Raw genomic sequence first — 21,672 nt, 5'->3', positions numbered from 1 at the left:
TGCCTGCAGCTGGACAGCCCAAACACAGAGCGGAGGCCGCTCCAGCCAGTGACTCCACAGGAGGCAGCACGATGTCTCCCCGGGATGCGTGAAGGTGCCAGAGCTTTGGAGCACCATGTGGAGAGGTCTCTGCAATGTGCTGCTTCCCAAACCTCGCTAAAAAACAAATGAAAGCCCAGATGTTCAGGGAACAGAATCTGCTCCACTAAATGAGCCAAATAGAAAAATCCAGGTATAAATCTGGGAAACAGTGTCACATTACACTGCAGCATTTTCCCTCCAGAAACCACTGCCTACACCAGCAAGGACTAGCTACTAAAGCACAAACCTCTGACCAACACAGCAGAAACAAAACACCAGGAAACCCCAAAAGTTGTTTTTTTTCAACCTATGATTCCCTGGGAAACTACACGCTGCTTATAAGGGCAAACAAAGGTAATTCACATGCATTTATTGCATCCATACATACACACACACAAGGATTTTCTACACAGAGCCATGCCTGGCTTGTAAAGTGTTACTGACCCATGGAAAAAGAGAGGAAGGTTAAAACCAGCTGTACTGGAGGAATCCCCAGATCTAAATGCAAACACTATTTTACATATTCTACCAAAAAGGATACAGATAGTGTGGCATAATGGCCATGCACATTTGCAGTGAAGCAGGATCATACAAATTTTGTGAGGTTCAGAAGGGGCAGTGGACAATACAGTGTAGCAATACTCACAGAAGATACAATAACATTAATGCTTTTTTTATTTTTATGTATGCCACTAGGTAGCAATAGAAGGAGACAGCCTTGCTGACATTTAGAGGACCACAACTAAGGTTACTAAATGTGCTCAGAAGGAAAAGTGGAATTTTTTTTAAGAAGGCAGGCTTATACTAGCCTTTCAGTCCATGAGTCACATTTGTGGAAAAGCATAATATTTAACATGTGACATACTGGTAACAAAATAAATCAGCTCAACGGGCTGCCCAGGGAACTGGTAGAGTCACCATCCCTGGAGGTATTTAAAAGATATGCAGATGTGGTGCTTAGGGACATGGTTTAGTGCTGGATTAATGGTTAGACCTGATGATATTAAAGGTGTTTTCCAAATGAAATGATTTTGTGATTCTATTCTAATTCACCACAGTTATTTTATTTGCCTTACTAATTAAATGTCTATCCAAGTCTTACACTGATATGTTTATCTAATAAAGTTATTTAAGTGAATTTCAGCTTGCAGATTAATACAAGTCAGAACTAAAAACCCAGTCCATATCTCAGCAACAAATCCCTTCCATCATTTTCTAATATAATAAAAGGTAAGAAAATACAAACCAAAACATAAAACCAAATCACAACTACAAAGAACCGTGAACAGATGTCTATAATTACTTCAGTCCCACTGAGGCGTATCACTTCTGTTTAGAAATTAGTACCAAGTTTACTACAGAACAAATAAAAAGTCACATATTATAACACATTATTTCAACTGTCCTGGACTTGATTTTTGTTCTCCAAGAAACACTTGCAAAGTCCTGCAATGAAATCTGAAACATACGTCCCTCCCCTCCTTTATCAACAGGAAAGCATCCTCATCCCAAAGTAAATACATTTTTTACTAGCCTCCTATCTTCTACAGAGAAGAAACAAATACATATTCTGGGGGCATCCAAAAAAGCCTGAAATTGCACTCAGCAAGGCACTGGAGTAATTGCTTTCAAATCCAGAAAACATACTGACCAAAATCTCTTCTGCTTCTGCCTGGTAGCTTCAAAGATAAGAAGACAAGAAATCTCCAATTTGTATGTGTCCTGTAAGGATATGTGGAATTAAACGCTTACTTTCAGGTAAAGAGAGGTTTGGTCTCTGATGCAGAAACAGGTTCTGTAGTCTAATGCAAAATTTAACACAGGTCTGTACTGAAGAATGAGGAAAACCAGCTACACAAGCCTTTAAATCTCCTGGAGCCACAAGAGTCTCACAAGAATTACAAATGGAAATAATTGCCTATCTCTACAAAGATATATGTTTGGCATTGCAAATAAAGCTATTTTGGTTTTACAATGGCATGTAGAATTTATTCTAATTCAAGTTCTCCTTAGCAGAGTCCAGGATGCCTGGAAGGAAGTTTTAATGAAAGGCATCTTAAACCACATTTCAGGCTGTAACAGGAAGTCATTAGATAATATTCATCTGAATTATATAGACATTTTATGAGCCACTTATTTAAAAAAAAGTTAATGAAAATAGCTTTATACATGCTCTGCAGACTCCTTTAGTGACCTTTGAGAAGGAATTTCTGTTACTAAATAAAGGAAGAACAGAATTAAGTACTGGAAGTAAGTAAGAAGGGGAATAATATGCAATGTGGTTCTGAATGCAAAAAAGCTTGGCCAGTGTCATTAACCAACCTGCCTGGACAAGGATAACACAACGGATTTGGTGTCCATTATTTAATATGCAGGGAGAATATCTCCAGACCAAGGCATAGAGAACTGTCTATGAACAAGGAGCTAATTAAGGGAAGATTTTTTTTTTAATGGACTGTATTAAAATAAGAAGTAATAAGCATAGACAGAAGTTACCAGTCATATTCCACAGGAATCAATGTTGTTTTATTTATTAGTGGTTTGCCACAGCGAGGAGCTGCGTGCCTACCACATCTGTGTGTGATGCATCCAGAGGAACACTGGTTCATGCTGCAGATACATTAGATGGCCTATGAATTGTGTAATTGAAGTAAGATGGCTTTTAATGGTACAAAGTGCAAAAACATATGCTTGGGGACCTCAGACAAGAAGTTCTGGGGACTCATCATTTGAAGGCAATAAAGGAATCAGAATCCCTCAAGTTGCGAAGGACCTGTAAGGTCCAACTCCCCACTACTCCTACTCAAAGGACTACCTAAAACGAACCTATATGACATAGAGCATTGTTCAGATGCTCCTTGAACGCTGGCAGGCGTGGTGCCATGACCATTTCCCTAGGGAGCCTGTTCCAGTGACTGACGACACTCTCAGTGAAGAACGTTTTCCTAATGTCCAATCTGAACTTTCTCTGATACAGCTTCGTTCCATTTCCTCCACTGGTCACGAGAAAGGAGATCAGCACCTCCTCCTCTGCTGCCCCTCCTGAGGATGCTGTAGGACTGCCATGAGGTCTCCCCCTCAGCCTTCTCTTTCCAAAGCTGAACAAGCCAAATGACCTCAGCCACTTGTTTTAAGTCTTGCCCTCGAGGCCTTTCATCACCTTGAGTGCCTCGCTCTGGACACACTCTAATAGCTTTTGTGAAGGATTTTACTTCTACAAACCATGTGGTTTCCAGTATGTCCCGTGGTGTAATGGAGAGCACTCTGGACTCCGAATCCCAAGGTCCTGAGTTCCAATCTCAGTGGGAACATCCCCTGGCAGTTCAATGCCTCCCTGCCATCCCATCCTGTCACATCCCGGATGCTCAGCAGGGTCAGCCTCAGTTAGTACCGGGTGCTGTGACAGTCCCGAGGACTTCACTGTCACTGTCCAAGCTCGCTCGGCCGTGGCAGATGGACCTTGGGACTTAAACGGTGGGGCCAGTTCTGCGCACGCTGTGCCTCACCTAAAAAATCCACTGTGCAGGCTGGAAGGGCACACCCACGTGGGGAGAGCCCTGCCCAAGTCTGCGTTTGTGAAGTCTAGACATACATACATGTTTCTGCATCATGACAGCATGTAGAGTAGTGGAAAAGAAACCTTTTTTTTCTTTTTGATAAAAATAGCATTCTAGAGACATAAGTCTTTCAAGTAACTTTGGGTGCACATCAGAGGAAATTCACATACCTTAAAGCAATGAAGTATCTAGAAGAGTGTCCAACTACACCTTTCCATCAATCTAGACTTTGTGTTGAGAAAAGAGTCATGAGTTAGGCAATACTACAATATAAAATGTTCTGAATACCTCAAGCTACCAGTTGATCCTGAGATTAGCTCAGTTGGTTAAAACTTGGATGTAATAATGCCAAGGCCATGGGTTCAATCGACTATGTGGGCCATTGACTTGAGTTGGGCTTGATGATCCTTGTGGGTCCCTTCCAACTCAGAACAGTCTGCGATTCTGATTCCACATTTAGGACTCTTAACAGCTCTCAAGCAAAGGTGATTAAGCCTCAAGTATAAATTAACATATCCTCTGACTAGCTTTAGTATCTGCCCACAACAGCCACCTTGCACACCCCAAGGATGAGGCAAAATTAAGAGAAAAGAGCACACCTAAAGTGGCTACATTAGTTGTCAACAGAGCAGACCAAAGCCAAGGCACAGATCTCAGCAGGCAAAGGGTAACTGCCCTGTCCACAGTCCGTACTGTGTGGAGGCTGAAGTGACATGAAGTGTATTCATGCTTTTCCAGCGTTTGCTGTGAAAATGAGGAAACTATTCATAGCTGCTGCAATGGGCTTATTTTACTGGGATCCTGCCCTTCCAAGTAGGTACCAAATATCCAGCAGTAGGTAGAGTACCCTCCAATTCACTTCCTAATTCACTTTTTCCAATTTCAGCATCAGTGAAAAGGATGTGTATGACAGAAACAGCAAATCCTAAGATGTCTCTATCCTTCTAAGTGAAAAGTTTCTTCTTGCATTGGGATCCACAGGCATTTTCAACATACACCTCTCAGCACAAACTGATACTCAATATAAAACCAACAGCTCTTCTTGTTAGCAGTGTTCCTCCTACTAAAGTAAATTCAGAAGCATCACTTACAATTTATTTTTATGCCTCAACTAAAGAGAACAGCCTCCTGTAAATACCATGGAGAAGTCAGCACCATTCTTTTAATAACAGACTGCTTCCACTGAAAGGTCTCGGCTCAGAGCAAATAGGTCCTGGGAGTTTCAAGGAGTTTCAGGAGGGTGAACACTGGTACACCCTCATATCAAATGCATTTGACAATGAAAAGCTGAAATAAGAAGAGATGATTTTATAGATTAACCAAATACTGTATTTATGGACTTAAAATTATGCTACCTGAAAATATTACAGATAGACATTATTCACATGATATTGAAAATGCACGAAACAATATTAAATAGCTGCTTAGTCCAACTTGGTCATAGAAAGTTACATTTCAACTCTTGAACAAATCAATCACTGCCTTCCCAATGCCACTCCCCCAGCCAAATAGCTTGCAGTAAATCCCAATCCCCCAATACAGCAATAATGTTCTTATTCTGAACATCGTTTCTCACAGATTTGACAGTATCTAGGGACATCTGGAAATCTCATTTAATTTCACTTCTGCATTCTTTAAGCAAACAGTCACTTAGAGATGCTAATTACCTGAAGAAAAATTAAATAATATAATTAAAGAACCAGATACAAACCAGGAAACAGTATATTATTTAAAACACAGGAAGAAGAGAAACCATACAACATTTTATCTTTTTGATATGGCTTAAAAACTTCTGACTTTCAGCACATGAACATTTCCTTCAAAATAGATAATAAAATTATTGTCAAATTAGAAACCTTCATTAGCTCACCATTTACCCTAGGATAACTACCAATTAATAAAGGCATCCTTCCAAATACATAATGCATTACATTTTTTACTTTGAACACCTGGTGTCACCAGAATAACGCCATATATTTCTAAAACACTCTGCAATGGTGTGTGCTTGTGCTTTGATTTTAGGGCAGAAATACTTCAAAGGAAGTGCAACCATAGCAAATTATGGGAAACGATGCACACAGATTATTTTTTCAACTAACTGACACATTATCAGTTAATTGACCATTAAAATGAGGCTCAAGGTATCTACAAGCCTTCATCCCTTAGTCAGGGTCTAAAAAGGCCTGAACAAAGTGAAAATTTTGCTGTACTTCAGTATTTTGAGCAAGCTAAATCCAAAACCTGTTTTCCAAAAGGGCTTTAACTGACAATTTCTGCTACACCAGAATTTTGGTAATTGCAATCAATTTTTCTAGGGGCTAATCACCCCCAGTCTAGGGCTGTACTAATTGGTTATTATTACAGTTCCACTAAGAATAGACAGTGGGGACTGATTTTTATTGATTATTGCTTGGAGCTCCTTGGATTCCCAAGATACTAAATAAAAACTTAAATATCAAAGCAGATTTAATTAATCTCAGTCTCTCCTTCTTTCTACTCTTATCAGCAAAATACAGCAAATAAAGAATTGACAAATTAATGGAAGATGCAAAGAGTCAGAACTCGTGATCCTGTATTTTTTTAAAGAGAAAGTACATGCATCTATTTGCTCTAATTTTTTGATAATGGGTCTAAGAGAATGAAAACTTTCTCAGCTTTTCATGCTTATTCCAAAACCCAAATGGAGTTATAGCAGGCAATCAGATCAACTGCTGTAAGGTATAAGCTGTGATATAGTTGGGGTTTTTTATACATATATATAGCATTTTAAATAAATTACTGAAAGAATCTTGAACCTCTGAAAAGTCACAAGCTTGTTATACAAGGAAGATACAAAATACTGTATTATAACAAATAAGTGCAATATTTTAGAATCAAAATGTTTGGAACTCTATTTTGACAGAAAATTCTGTATCAGAATACAGAGGCAGATGAAATCTAGATATTTGTAATTCATTTTGTAAAAACATATTCAGATTGACACTTCTCTTTCCCTAATTATGCACAGGTTTCCCACAGAACACTTGCCAAAAGTCATATTGTCTTTCAATACTTTCCCAGTAAGGTACAGGAACTTTCACAGCTCTGAGTTTTCAGGTTCTAGTACAACTATTGTGGATTTCAAAGCTAGAACACAAAGACTGACACTGATACAGGAGTTATTTTCAGATGAACACAGGATCCACAGACAATATTTGGAGGAGATCCCTGTGCCTCAGCAAGGCAATTACCACCTCTCACCTAATTTGTGGGGCCAGCTTTTTGATGACAGACTTTCAAATCACCTAAAAGGAAAACAGGCAAGCAACACAACCTTGAATATTGCCATCAAGTAACATAAACCCACATAAAAACAGTCATGAAAAGTAGGAAAAAAGCTTAAGCCTGAGAAGAGGGATGCTGACTCATTAAGAAAAAGCAGCTTTTCTCCCAATTGCTTGATTTACACAGATGTTAACATCCACAAATACTTTTTGAAAGAGACTGCCTAAGTCTGGTGGGCTAACGAAGTTAGACAGGTTTTACATGCGTGTTTTATTTATTAGAACACCACCACTTGTTCTCTTCTGCTTCTCCAGCATTTCTGAACAGCCCTCCCTCTTTCCATCCCAACCCCCCAAAAATAAAACACCAGTAAGTTTTCTGTAAAACAAGTTGTGAATCATTTTAGGACTCCCCAGCCCCTTATGCCTTTTTAAAAGGGAAAAATAGTAATAATAAAAAGGGTCTTAAAGGATCCTTTCCTCCTATTTTCCCCCAGTAGATACAAGAACTCAGTGGTCACAGAATGTGCTTACATGAACAGGAGCAGAAATACAACTATACACAGGTCAAAAGGGTTTGTGTGGAGCTGCTCAGCAGAGTGACCTGATGTCTCCTGCCAGTGAGAGAGGCCAAGCAGCCCAAAATGTCTGGGTGAGGCTGATGAGCAAAAGACTGCTGAGGCAGACCTAGGGGACACCACCTGGATGGAGATACCCAGTACAACACTGTCAGTTCCTATGGCAGAAAGAAGGGATGCAGACCTTTCAGTAATAAAACCTAATATTTAGAATGCACACAGAGGCAGTTTCCTATCTCTGTATCTCATAAGACATGAGGATGCTGAAAAGCAACCATCTGTCTTGATCCATACCAGTTACTTACACTGACTTTGGTAGAACTTTTGACACTGTTGCTGATGATACTCCCACAAGCAAGCTAAAAACATGATTTAACAAGAACTGTTGCTATTTAGGTAAAAAACCCCCAAAACTGTTTAGAAAGACTATTTAATATTTATCAAAGGTTCATCTCAAACTGGACATATGCAAAACATTTGTTATATTCATTCCAGTAGCAGGGAAATAGTGGTAATGAAAATACTCAATGATGTGAAAGATGCAGGAATAATTCACAACGCCCCGGGCTGTGCACAAGCCTAATGAGACAGCTGCAAAGCCCAACGGCTGCCAGTGCAAAGTTCTAAGATTAGCTGTGAATAACCAATGGCATAAACACAATCTGGGGACAGCTCAGTGTAACAGCAGATCTGCAGAAAGAGATTTGATAGTTATAATGATCATGGAACTCAACATCAGTCAACAACATGATACTGTAGGAAAACATATCCCAACATGTACATATGAAGCCATCACTAGTAAGATGTGACCATGACTGAGTAGAACAGCCAGCTTTGAGCACTGTACATAAAGAACTATGACCAGTTGACTGAGAGACAGCAATACCAGATCAAGAAACCAAAACCCATAAAAGAAAACAACAAAAATCAAGAGCCTGGACTGTGGTCAATTATTTTACAGAAAATAGAGTCATGTCTTTAATAATATGAAAGCATACTGTAAAAGAAAAAGAGAGGCTGTAAGCGCCTTTCTGCATCTACTTTGACAGAAGATCCAATAACTTCCTGAAGGGAAGTTCTAGCCAGGTGGGGGCTGGTCTCTTCTCCCAGGCACTCAGCAATAGGACAAGGGGGCATGGGCTCAAGCTCTGCCACGAGAAATTTAAGCTGGAGATCAGAAAAAAATTTTCCAGAGAGAGTAATCAGGCATTGGAATGGCCTGCCCAGAGAGGTGGTGGATTCACCATCCCTGGAGGTTTTCAAACTGAGATTGGATGTGGCACTGAGTGCCATGATCTGGTAAATGGACTGGAGTTGGACCAAGGGTTGGACTTGATGATCTTGGAGGTCTTTTCCAACCCAATTGATTCTATGATTCTATGATAAGCTCAAATTCCAAAGATGAACTCTAAAAGGACTAACCACTCCTGGTAAGCACAGTGCCTAGGAAATGCCTAAACCATCCAGGAAGGCTGGGAATCCTTCACTACTGACTGTCCTCAACAAGAAGTCAGCCAAAACTTTACCAGAAATAACAGTGCTGCTGCCAAACTTGCCTTTTGCCAGGAAACTGCATGAGACAATCTCTTAGCTCTCCTTTAAAAAGTAAGGCGGCAGCGTGATTCAGATGCTACTCATGGAAAGGAACGCTAGAGTGATGGAGATGGTGAGAGAGTGTTCCATGGGCCATCATTAGATTCCCGCTGCCTCAAGTAGAGATTTCTAGATCCTACTCCCTGCCTTTTTATACATGGTACATCATGCAATTACTTGATTTTTTAGATTTACTTTCCCAAATAGCAATAACCCTGAAAAGAGAATGAAATGTTGCATTTCGGCTCCACATAGTGCCTCCCAAACTCACTCAGAGATACAATCCTGAGGCACTACACTGACCCCTCTCTGCCTCTATGAATCTTGCACTGCTTTCTGCACTGTGATTCAGCTTCAAAGGGCCAAACAAGGCCAAATGCTCCTGAGGGACGGGGAGTAGAGCCCCTGGAACAGAGGGCGCAAATCTAACTTTTCTACTTTCTAGGAGATGCAAAGCCAGGCTGTTGTTAGCCCTGAAATGGCTTTGGTTGGATCTGGCACACACAAGGTATGTCTGGCTCAAAGGCAGAGCACTGCCAGGCCAGCTGGACATCTCTGGTCGATAAAAGCACTGAAAGAAGGCAAAGTGTAAGAACAACCCTTAACTGCGCCACCATGACCTCAAGAATGGCTGCACAGCTCAGTTCACCATTCCCTCTCTGAAGCTCCTGCTCCTCACACAGAAAGCTGCACCCACTTCTGCCCTTCAGATTTCCAAGACAGCCATCGTGTTTTACATGTTGTACATAAAGGCTGCTTTAAATCTGAGTCTACAGAACAACCCTTCTCCTGGTTTTGTCTATTTTTCATCTCAGATTCATTTTCAGATCACAGGTATGAGACCTTTTAATCTCAAGTAGTTCTGAAATATCTGCTATTTAATAAAGATTCAAAAAATATAAATTTTATTTAGAGGCATATTCATTTTATTTGTCCTGTTGATAGCATGCTGGTGAGATACATCACTGATACAGAACCATTAAAAATCTATACCCTCGTGCAGTTTTCCTCTAAGCTGCTGATGTGGCAACTGCAGACTAGATACACTGCTATTTTTCTAGACATACAGGATCCAAGCAGAGCTGTTTAAGTAAACAGTTAATCTGTTCATGCTGTTAATACTGCAGAGCATTTACTGATCACAAAAGTACAAGAGTACTGGGGAGTTTATTCCTGCTAAGATATAAAAGTCATCAATCTTAAAACTGTCTGCTCCACTGTCACTCAAAATATTTCATAACACTTTTCCCTAATTGCACTCCCAAAGCATCACTACTACTTAAAGTAAAAATCCAGTTGATAATGTAGTTGGGCTGATGGATTAATGGGCTGGTGGGGCAGATGTCAAATAAATAATCCATCCTCTACATAATCTCAAAAATTAGCCCAACAGATTAAGTTTTGACCTAATGTCAAACCAGATTACCTGATCTGACAGAGTTATGAAAGGCAAATTACCCTGAAGGCAGCAGTATCATCTGCTCCTCTCTTCTAGTATCATATCTATCAGGTTCTGTGTCTACTGCACCACTCTGCAGACCCTGCTTAAAATGTGGCTACAACACTGATGGTCAATCACAAACAACAAAAACCAAACCCCCAAGCCTCCCCCAAAATAACAATCAAAGGGTTTGATGAACCTAAAATTGAAAGGTCAGTCATGGATTTCATAGTTCTGTGTCATAAGATTTAGAGCACAAAAGAATAACTACAGTTAACAAAACTCAAAACTGAAATGGATCACCATGTCAATGAATAAACATTTCCTGCACACAAGACTGATAATAACAAAGCTCTGCTAAAGACAGCTAAATTACAGAGCCTGATTGAGATTCCACCTAAATCAACACTGAAACCGAAGTTACAGATAAGACATATAGCCTACAATTTGACTAATTAAAGAGATTAAATCATTGTTTTGTTATACAGAAATTGGGAAACTCCTAAATTTATCACATATGAAATTAAAGATACTTGATGTCATTCATTGCCGTAGTAAACTGTCAGTAAGCATACTTAATTAAAAGATATAACTACTAGCAGTAAAAGAACAGACTAGATGAGCAGATGGATCTAGATATATTTTGACTTAAATTTCTTGATATTTTGACAAGATAAATAAAGGTAAATATAAACAAGGAGAGAACGGAGAGGAATAAACAGCCAGTCAGTATATCTCATTAAGGAGCCCCATACTATAAAGATGAAAAAACACCAACAAACTCTTTTCTTTCTCTGCTCACATCAGATTTTTGTTTTCATTAAGCAGGTTTCTCAAAGCTTCACATAACCACATCCATATTCACATTACTGAGACATTTATTATGCCTGAGCCCACACCACAAAATAAGGCCCACTGTCTTAGGAGAGTTTAATAACAAGAAATAAATCATTAACCTACAATATGAGTTAAATCTCTTAAATGTTAATTTTCTTTTATGCTCACTCTCTCTTGAATTTGACTCCTGTTAGAGATAACAGTTAAGGTAACAGGTTTCTATCTACAGAGTCCAGAGCCCTTGATATCACCTTCCCTTTGGGCCCTCTTCCCAACCAGATAAAGTTCCTAAGCACGGAACTTTGTGTTACTTTTGATGTTTGAAATAAGCTTCAGAAAGTTTCAGTAAGATCTGGTCAGTGGCTGGATTCATATTTTGAAAGTTTGCATAGCAGGTATATTTGAACTACATCACAGCAAGGACTGCAACCTTGGAGCAGGTTAGTACTTCAATGTGTGCCATGTGTATGGCATGGTGGGCATCCTGCTGCGATTTACTGCCCTAAGTAATTTTCAGCTAAGGCAAAATCAAGCCTGGGGCTCCACTCCATAAACTGTGTTGAAACATTTCTCTCATTCATACAGTTTCTCAGTTACTTATACATTTTCCTAATACAGTGCAGGCTTAGTGTTGTGCAATCCCATGTAAATTTAATTTAGTTGTTGTTCTATGCCCACATCCCAACATAATACTTACCAAACAGTATCTCCACATCCTCCAGGCAACGCAAAACAAACTGTTATGCAAACTGAAGCACTGCTTTAAAGCACATGTTGCCACACTGCATAAATGTGCTGTACTCCACCTCCTTTCACTGAAAACATGATGCAACACTGAGCTCAGATTCTGACTTAATCATTGTACAGAAAATCTTATTTTTAATGGCTTCACTAAAAAACAGCCCAAAAGGATTAACAGCAGGTGATATACATGCAAACATATCTAAAAAATGACATTCATTCCAAGATTATATTTTCTACCCAGTAACTTCTGGTAATCTCCCCTCACTTTCCTAGGCTCTGTAGGTTTGTCCCATCCTCTTCAAAGTTCTTCCTTTGCCAAATTTAAGTTTGGGCCTAAGTTGTTCTTCAAACCACAGCTGCCTTCAGATCTTCCACCCACATATTCTGGTAACAGTTTATCTCTGAATAAGTCCTATTGTGCGCTTAAATCAGGTCTCAACGATAAAATATCTGAATCTACTAATTTTCTCTTACATTTGTTACTATGGATGCTTATGTTATTAAGCCCCTTCTCCAGATTCACAGAATCATAGAATTGATTGGGTTGGAAAATACCTCCGAGATCATCAAGTCCAACCATTGGGCCAACTCCAATCTGTTTACTAGATCATGGCACTCAGTGCCACATCCAATCTCAGTTTAAAAGCCTCCAGGGATGGTGAATCCACCACCTCTCTGGGCAGGCCATTCCAATGCCTGATTACTCTCTCTGGAAAGAGTTTGTTTCTGATATCCTACTTAAATTTCCCCTGGCAGAGCTTAAGCCCATGCCCCCTTGTCCTATTGCTGAGTGCCTGGGAGAAGAGACCAGCCCCCACCTTGCTAGAACTTCCCTTCAGGTAGTTCTAGACAGTGATGAGGTCACCTCTGAGCCTCCTCTTCTCCAGGCTAAACAACCCCAGCTCCCTCAGCCTCTCCCCATAGGATTTGTGCTCCAGTCCCTTCACCAGCCTTGTTGCTCTTCCCTGGACCTGCTCCAGCACCTCAATATCTTTCCTGAACTGAGAGGCCCAGAACTGGGACTGCTAACATGTATCTTCTTTTTCCAAAAGCAGTAACAGATTCCCATTTCCCCCCAAACTGAAACACCAACAAGAACCTGCTGCATCTCTGTAGAACAATTTCTTCACATTACAGGTGAGCTGCGTTGGGTAAATCCCTACAAGAGTGTGTACTCCAGCACTAATTTCACATCTGCCAGCATACAGTCTCCTAACCCCTTGAGCCCAGGGAAATACATAACAGAATGTGATAGCAAAAGGGAGGCAGGAGTTATGCAGGAGGACAAACAGAAGGCTGGTGTAGAGCAGCATGGAGATGCACTGCATGGGCAAAAGCAATTCCAAGGTGTTTTACAAGCTAAAATTTGGGAGAGCCCCAGAAACAGCCCATTATCCCTTCTGGACACCTGTAAAGATGCTGACACAGAACCAGTCACATTTACTGGGCAACAGCTTCCCATGACACTTCTGGACTTGCAAACCACTTGAGTCTGCAAATTTGCTTTCTTGTGATACCAATTACTTTGTAACTTCCACTTTAGGAATTGCAAGTATAGATGCAAAATCAATGACTAAACAGCCTTAAACATTTTCCTTCAATCTTGAAGCACGCGCAATGTGTTACTAGAATTGGAAATGTTTAAACTCCAGCAGTCACAATGAATAGACAGGTCATGCAAATAGTTAAATTAGCTTCAAAAAGGTAAATCTAACAAAAGCATTAAAAGAGCTAAAGAAGAAAAAAAGGAAAATTAAAGACAAGAGGATTAAAACTTCAAGTGAAGTCCTTTATGCACTTTGGCCTATCTACCTACCACTTCTTTTCACATTCAAACAAACCATAGCTTCTTTTAATGAAGCTGTTATATAATATCATAGAATAATATGGCCTTTCTCTCATCTCACAACTAACGTGAATCCCCCATTCATCACTAGGTCTATCTGCCATTCAAGTCCACTGCAAACACCATTCCTCCAACACAAAACCAGAACCAGATCCTTATTTCTCACTCACTACTTACAGTCTCACTTCCAAGATCATTTTTCTCAGCAATGTTTCACAGAAAATTGGTTTATTTCTATTTTCCTTCAAGCTTTCAGTATTGCTGTGTATATGGACTGTGCTTCCCCTGATGGGAAATAATTTAACCTGTTAGCTTTGATTTCTAGAGAAATTCACACGTTGTGAGATCCAAGCAAGAACAAAACTGTTTCTTACAGAAACTGCAGTGCACAGAATCCATAGACTTAATTAGAATTACATACCGATTTTCATGGTAAAAATCAAGTGTCCATACCCCAGCCTGTTCAATATGCAATTAAACAACAAACACTTGGGTTCAATGTAAAAGAATTCAGAAAGAATTCTATTAATAACTTCTGATGAACCAGAAAGTAGCATTCACCTACCTCACCTTAATTTCCTAAAGCTCAGAATCTAGGCTGGTCATTCAGGCTTCACCAGTTGGTATAAAGAGAAGTCAGCTCAATCTCTTGCCAGCAACTACAAATGAAACTCACATTTCGAATGCAAGTCTGTCATCCAAGGAAGTAACTAGAGAGCGGGGCAGTGGTGAGGTACAAACTCACGATTCTCATCAGTACTGTGTGTCAGCAGAAACAATAACACCATAGTCATTTGAAGTCCTGTGCATAAACTGGTCTGCCTACCAGAAGGCAAAATGTATTAATTGATATATTTCACTACTTCAGTAGACAACTTTAAACCTCTGAGATGCAGAAGGCAGCAGCAGAGGTACAGGTTGATGCCCAGTATATCAGAGAATCACAGAATGGGTCAGATTGGAAGGGAACCACAGTGGGTTACCTGGTCCCACTTCCCTGCTCAAGCAGGGTTATCCAAAGCACATGGCACAGGATTGCATCCAGAGATGGTTCTTGAGTATCTCCAGTGAAGGAGACTCCACAGCCTCTCTGGGCAATCTGCTCCAGTGGATGGTCAACCAAACAGTAAAGATGTTCTCCCATATATTCAGACAGAACTTGCTCTGCATCAGTTTCTGCCTGCTGCATCTCGTCATACTGTTTGGTACCACTTGGAAGTGCCTGGCTCCATTCTCTTGGCACCCTCCCTTCAGATACCTATATACACTTATGAGGTCCCCTCTCAGACATCTCTTCTCCAGACTAAACAGGCTCAGATATGAAGAGACACAGGAGAAAAACTATAGAAGATTGAGTCCAGATCAGCAGCAAAAGAAAGGATTTTAGAGAAAAAAGTCTTTTACACCACTATTTAAATTGTGTATGATACTTTTACCAGAAAGTAACATAATGCCAACAAGTATTCCTGAGACTTGGGGAAGATATAAGTAACAAGCACGACTTCTAGACATGTGATGACAAAGGAGCATCTGCGTCTCCTTCCCCACTAACAGGAATGCTACAATCCTGACTGTTGTTGGAGCCAAGACTCAGCCAGAAGTCCAGTACAGCAGTGAAGATGATACTGTCTGGGATTCACATTTCCTCTGACATCCCAGGGATTGACCTTGCTCATCCTTACCTTCAGACTCACCAATACACCTTGCTGAGCAAAGGAAGCAGCCAAGGAGGCAAGCACTCTGCTCTGTATTAATGGCAACATGACCAGCAGATTAAGGCAAGTGACAACTCCCTCTACTTTACACTCACTAGACTACACCTACAATACTGCATGAAGTTTTGGGCCCAAAAGAAGCAAAAATATGAACAAATTGCAGTACCTTCAGGTGGTCACGGGGCAAGACACTGGTTTTGTGAAAAGCAGCTCAGGAAACAGCCTGTTCAGCTTGAGAAGAGATGGCTTTGGGGTGACCTAAAGCAGTCTTCCCATACCTGTGAGGTGGTTAACCAAGAAACACAGCCAGGTTCTTCACAGTGGTGCATGCCAGAGTTGAAAATAACAATAGGTATTGATACCGAAGGGGTTTTTGATTTTTATAGATTTTAAAAGTACTTGTAGCTGTAGCAAAGTAAATTTTTAGTAAGTTAATACTAGCAGCTTAAGTTCAATGTTTATACATGCCAATCTCTGCCACTTATCAGTAGCTCAAGTTCTTTGAGTTGTTTAGACTCTCTTCAAGGTAGAATGCTGACAACTATCAGAAGGCCTGCAGAACAAGACATAAACACAGGGCAGGATGACCCAGGAATCAGGACATTGGAAGAACACCAAAAGCCCTTTGTGTGCCCGAGGAAGAAGAGATGATGAAGACAGAGTGTCTCACTGACCCCAGCCTCAATTCCTGGGGAGTTGGAACAGGGGTGGGACCGTGGCTGGACCAAGAAATGTGTAAAGTAATGATTGGGTGAACCATATTATAAAAGCCATGGAAACTAGAGCCTGGGGAGCACGTGCGTGTCATCATGTATTCCTGTGGGCCGTAGGTCTGATATTAAAGGACTTTACTTTTTATCTTATCCCATAATAACATGGCTGAGAGTCCTGTTTTGTTGGGGTCTATCACGGCATCAGTATAAACCAGAATCAAAGAGGCCCCAACTTGATTCAAGGAAAAGGGTTCTCATGATGCAGACAAAAATTGAAGCAAGTTGCCCAGAGGGGTTTTGTAGTCTCTGTCCCTGTGGGTTTTCAAGATCCATTGGATAAAATGCAACACAGTCTGCCCACACAGAGGACTCTGCTCTGAATAAGGAGGATGGACTAGTGACTCACAAGGTCCCTTCCGACCTGAATTTTACTGAGATACAAGTCATGGGGCTGTATCAGGCTAGACAAAATGAGGGGAGGGAAAAAAGATAAACAGACTCACAACTACTCTGGTATTATTTGATAGCACATATATTTCAAACTGCAGCATTGTCCTAATACAGATACTCTGAAACAGCTGAAGCCTGGCTGGGTGGGATGATTTCCCCTCCAGTTAGTAGCAACACACAGCACTGAAAACAACCCCAATGCTTCAGGGAAAGGATGAGAAAAAGCAATTCTACACAGCCAAGAACTTCTGTCAGAATGTCAGCAATACAATGGTAATTCTGGCTGTTAGTAAAGGTCATGAGCAATTACAGTCAAAACACTGCACAGTGAGGTGGTTATGTGGGTAATTCCAAAGGAGAAGAGGTGTCTTGTAAAACACAGAAATCAGGACTGACAGTGATATTGAATGTGTTTTCTCAAGGTGTTAAGATAAAACAGCTGACACACTTAAAGAAATCACAGTGGCCAAAAATCTTAATGTAAAGGCCATTCTTGAACAACACTGTAATGGTAAATCAATAGGACTTGATATTATCCTGGTACAGTCTGTCCTTCTTCAGTGTTAATTGGAAGTGGGGAAAAGAGCACTGTATCTGACATGGTCCATAAAATGTAATTAAACCTTTGGAGTAAAAAAAAAAGCAGAAATTCTAGATAGCCACATATTTTGCTTTAAGAACAGTGATTTACTACTGCCTGAATAGTTCTATCTTTGAAGAAAAAAGGTATTAAACTCCCTTCTTTAGAGAGACAGAATGAAAAGGGTATTACGTTTGCTAACTCAGTGACATGACTGGGTCCATCCATTTCCCTGTCTCTTACTGAATGATCTATGCAATACTTACCCTCTCTGTCAGAATGCTGCAAAAAATGTTTTGCAAGATGAGAAAATGAATGGTAGCACAAGTTCATATAGAAAATGCACCCTGTTATGGCACATGCTCTCTGCTTAAGCAGTTCGCATCACTTAAAATGTCATGCAAGTTACACGTTCAATTTACTTAAATCGAGAGAGTTATGAAAATTATTTGATCAGGTTCAAGTTCAAAGACCGTATACTTTTAGAGCCTGAGAAACATACAAGAAGACTTGAATAGGGAAGAACAGAAAAGTGCACTGCTTCAAAAAAGAAATGACAAAACCTACAGTGAAATGCTGTGTATTTTTACTCTACCAACAGTAACTACTGATGACGTTCAGGATTACACAGAAAAGTAATTTGGCTAATCCACCAGAAAATAAAAGTGTCCCAGAGACAGCAGCAGAAGGCAAATGCCACAACATGCCACTGGAATTTATTATTCTTATTTCATTTCATGACACCCCTATGACTACACCTTTGTGCCAGTACCTACCCTTGGAAATTTACAACACAGACCAAGAGGTCATGTAACCTCACTCCCAGAAGTTCCCCAAGAAGAACAAACACAACCATAAGAACAAGAGAACAGGCAAAAACTGTGGTTACATCAGCAGTCAGATGGAAATAACTTTCAAGAGGAAACTTCTTTTGAAATGGCAGTTGGGTTACTATTGGGAGATATGAGAACGTATAGACAGACTCACAGGAATGTGGGTTGGAAGGGACCTTTGAAGGTCACCTAGCCCAGCCTCTCCCTCCGAGCAGGGCTAAAGCCAATGCTAGATGATGCTTTGTCAAGGGAAGAGGCTGTTCTCAGCAGAACAGTGGGTGGCAGAGACAGCAGGATGTCTGGTGCAAACCAGGCCTGGTTTGTGCCCTCCACTCTCCAGAGGCACCTAGCATTCCATGTCAAAAATCAGCCAAGGAAAGCATGAATTGACATGGTGATCCTTTCTAAAGGATAAGAAGCAGACATTGCAGTAAAGGAAGCATTCAAAGCAATCCTTCTACCTTGAGAAAATGAGCAACAGAAAACTCTGATCATACATATAAAGTCACCAAAAGAAAAACTACAAGCAGCAGGTGACCTGACACGTATCAACAACACGACACAAACCCTTCTGTCATTAGGTGAAGCTCTGTTCAGTATTCCAGTGGCATCAAAACCGACTCACGACCAAGCTCAAAGCTGATGCAGAACACCACAGCAATTTGGAAAGTGAGGAGCAAACGTGCTGCAAGAACCCAAGGAAAATGAAGTATGACGCACTGTCAAGTAGTTAGGATTTGCCAGCAGTAGGGTGAAGATTTAAAAGTATCAGCAATGTATGGAAAGGCCATTTTTTGTTTTGCTTACCATGTAACACCCTTGAAAATTCAGGTTTTGAGACCAACAGTAAAAAAAACATATGTTGTGTTTAGCTTCTATTTACCCATGGCAGGAGAAGGCTGTACTACACTTAGATAACAAGACATGTTAGTGTTCACAGGACTTTGACAGCTACGATGGAGCGAAGGCAGGAGATGAGTGCCAGCCAAGGATAAACACATTTTAGAGACACAGTGTAGGTTTTAAAGGCTTTTCTCAGGGGGAGGGGAGAACAACAAGGGAAATATGCCCATTTTTTGTTCAGAGATGCCTCTCTTAATGGCCTTTGTCACACAATCAGCAATTTTAATTGTCAAGAAATTGCTTTTCCAGGTTGACTGCCTGCTTAAACTAGAGAGTATATAACTAGAGTATATATTACAGAGTTCAACATGAAACAACTTGGTCATGGAGATATTTACAGTTGTGTCTCTGTACATTACACTCTATGTAAGTTGCTTTGCTACCTTGATATTTTCAAAGCATGGCAAAATTACAGAAGCAGCAAATTAAAAAATTCCTGAAGCAAAAAATGAGGAAGTTAATTGTCTGGAGTTAACACAGATACAACTAAATGAACCTTAACTCAAAAACAAAAGGTTGACATAACTCTTTAATGGAAAAGGATACAGAAAAGGCAGGAAATGAAAATATAGCGAAATTAAATCCTTAGGAGGATTTAAAAAAAACAAAGCAACAAAACAAAATCAAATGCCCAACATTCTGGTCCAAGCAACGTAGGCAAAAAATGCTCTTAAGTGTCATCTTGTAAGGATATAGAATCATAGAATTGTTTGCACTGGAAGAGGTCTTAAAGACCATCTAGTTCCCAACCCCTGCCATGGGCAGGGACACCTATCATTTGACAGGTATAGACAGTTATCAATTGTCACAACTTCTCTTCATGTATGTTACCTATTTCCTTTCTCTTTTGCCTTTTAATTCAGTTATTGCCTCTTCAAATACACGTCACCCCTAACACATTACCAAGGCAAAAGGTATGTTACTAAAACAAGTCTCTGGCTCATAATGAACACCTGTGTTTGGAGGATGTGCCTGGCAGTAGGCATCGAAATGACCAGCAGAAAAAGAACGTGTAAGTTTAAGCACAAAACCTTGGTCAACAGGGGCTGAGAGAAATCCTGCCACTTGAAGACCAAAGTCCCTCACAAGACCTGTTGATGTTCTACCATGAGATGAACCTGTCTCTTGCTTCAGGATAAAGAAGTTTTGGCATAATTTTATCAGACCATGCTGAAACCCCTTGGTCTCCTTCCCCCTGTTATAGAAAATATTAATCAATTGTGCAACCTAGCAGAAACTTGTGTGACTCCCTCGTTTAACATAAGCCTTCCCCTGATTAACATACTGTTCTCCTTATTACCATGTCCTGCCTAAAATTGCGTGTTTATAAAAAAGTATTCCAGTTCCTACCCCCTAGCTGGGATGGCTGTAGTTAACAGACCTTTACACCTGTGCCCGGGGTGGCCCATGGTGTAAAGGAGAGCACTCTGGACTCTGAATCCCAAGGTCATGAGTTCAAATCTCAGTGGGGACCGTGTCCTGGCAGTTCAATGTCTCCCTGCCATCCCATCCTGTCACATCTCGGATGCTCAGCAGGGTCAGCCCCGGTTAGTACCGGGTGCTGTGACATTCCCGAGAACTTCACTGTCACTGTCCAAGCTCGCTCGGCCGTGGCAGATGGACCTTGGGACTTAAACGGTGGGGCCAGTTCTGCGCACGCTGTGCCTCACCTAAAACATCCACTGTGCAGGCTGGAAGGGCACACCCACGTGGGGAGAGCCCTTCCCAAATCTGCGTTCGCGAAGTCTGGCCATACACCTGTGGCCACCAGGAGAATACGAGGCTGTCACCGCCTCGACCGCTCGGCGGCAGGGACAGCTCTGCCCGCGCTCAGCTGTCCCGGACGAGCTGGGGCGGCCTGGGAGAGGCCGTACCCCGAGCCGCTGCCGCCACCCGCGGCTGTCCCAGCCCGGCCGCAGGGTTGCTCCCCGCCGTTGCCGCAGCGCCCTTTCCCTTCCCCACCCCGGCGAGACCCGCACGCTGTGCCGCTCCCCCAGCTGCCCGGTCTCTGCTCCCCACGGGGGGCCGCGCGTCACGTGGCGGGGAGGTCGGCCTGGCCTGGCCTGGCCTGGCCTGCCCCGCCCGGCCCGGCCCGACCCGGCCCGGCGCGGCCCGCGGCGCTCGCCCCGGGCACTCACTCGCCAGCGCTGCCGCTATGTCCGCGCCGCCGCACCCGCCTGCCCTCACCGGCTTCTGCCCGTCCCGGGGCGCCTCTCCGGGGAGTAGGCGGCGGGGCGGAGCGGGCCGCGGGGCGGTGCCTGCCCGCGCTCCCTCCCCCGTGGCCCGGGCAGCACCCCGGGGCCGGTGCCAGGGGACGGGGCGTGCTTGGCGGGCAGGCGGGAGCTGGGGCAGGGGCAGGGGCAGTCGCAGGAGCCGGGGCAGGAGCAGGAGCAGGAGCAGGAGCAGGAGCAGGAGCAGGAGCAGGAGCAGGGCGGGCCCGGAGCCCGGAGAGTGGGGCAGCCGAGCCCCGGAGAGGGGGGCAGCCGAGCCCGGCGCCGGGGCAGAGCGGACAGCCGGGTCCGGAGCTGGGGCAGAGCG

The 21,672-nt window shown here is 42.0% G+C and overlaps 1 protein-coding gene across 3 annotated transcripts in view; it reads right to left on the bottom strand.

Moving 5' to 3' along the window:
* GGACT (gamma-glutamylamine cyclotransferase) overlaps positions 1-21,406 on the bottom strand; it is a 31,742-nt gene extending 10,336 nt beyond the window's left edge. The window contains exon 1 of one of the 3 annotated variants that reach the window (XM_071548939.1): positions 21,322-21,406. The gene's annotated coding sequence lies outside the window, so the exon portion shown is untranslated. Of the gene's footprint in view, positions 1-21,272 lie in introns of all 3 variants that reach the window. The other 2 variants (XM_071548921.1, XM_071548931.1) reach the window with 2 other exon arrangements.
* Between the last annotated feature and the right edge of the window lie 266 nt (positions 21,407-21,672).

This window comes from Pithys albifrons, chromosome 1 (genome assembly GCF_047495875.1).
Source record: "Pithys albifrons albifrons isolate INPA30051 chromosome 1, PitAlb_v1, whole genome shotgun sequence".
Classification (NCBI taxonomy): domain Eukaryota; kingdom Metazoa; phylum Chordata; class Aves; order Passeriformes; family Thamnophilidae; genus Pithys; species Pithys albifrons.
Note: the sequence above shows the minus strand (reverse complement) of the source record. Positions and strands in the feature narration are given on the sequence as shown.